The 805-nt window shown below is 37.4% G+C and overlaps 1 protein-coding gene across 1 annotated transcript in view; it reads right to left on the reverse strand.

Annotated features, from left to right (window-relative positions):
• Positions 1 to 805, reverse strand: part of LOC104967157 (FERM domain-containing protein 4B-like) — a 25,471-nt gene that overhangs the window by 11,327 nt on the left and 13,339 nt on the right. The gene's annotated exons all lie outside the window — the stretch shown is intronic.

Here is an 805-nt window from a genome sequence, read left to right on the forward strand (position 1 = left end):
TAAAGGGCATCGGCGATGGAGTGGAACAAAAATGTGGAACTGGAGTTTTTCCAGAGGATTTGACTGGCCAGTGGGGACCACCCAATGTCCCACTCTGAATCAGAAATACTTCATTGATCTCCGGGGGAAATTGGGATTGTTACATTGTAGAATTAAAATATATAGTAGAAAATATAAGAAAAACAAGTATGTAAAAATATGTGCATAATATAACAATATGCAATGTTTCCCCTAGGTTTACTGCTTTGGGGGGGTGCTGGCTGAGGGGAGAGAGGAGCTGTGGATTATTGTTATTGATTAATGCATCAGTGTTTCTTAGGGTCAAAAACACTAAACTCACAACTTAAAATGAAAGCATTTAATTTATTTAATAAAAGAACACATGTTCAATGTGAAAAGTGACAGTAGTTATAGATTAGTTGCAATTTGGTGCTATATATATATATAATTTTTTTCTTTTTTATAAAAATGTGTTTTTTAAACACCTTGAATGTCAGGGGGAGCGCGGGGCTCCGTTGTCGGGGCGCAGCGCCCCTCCAAGACAATGGTAGGGGAAACACTGATATGCACAGTATAAATGCATAATGTGTGCCAGAGTAATGCACAGATGAATTATTATTACATAGAGTATTGCACAGATGTTACTGTTATTCTAAATAATCCTATTTATTTTTCCTGTTTTACAGCTTCATTATAACCCTTACTATCACCAACACACAGATATCCACACACACACACACACACACACACACACACACACACACACACATATAAAACCAACGGCACTTTTAAGAGCCACTCTCAC

Source organism: Notothenia coriiceps, unplaced genomic scaffold (assembly GCF_000735185.1).
Source record: "Notothenia coriiceps isolate Sejong01 unplaced genomic scaffold, NC01 NC01_scaffold00037250, whole genome shotgun sequence".
NCBI classification, from domain to species: domain Eukaryota; kingdom Metazoa; phylum Chordata; class Actinopteri; order Perciformes; family Nototheniidae; genus Notothenia; species Notothenia coriiceps.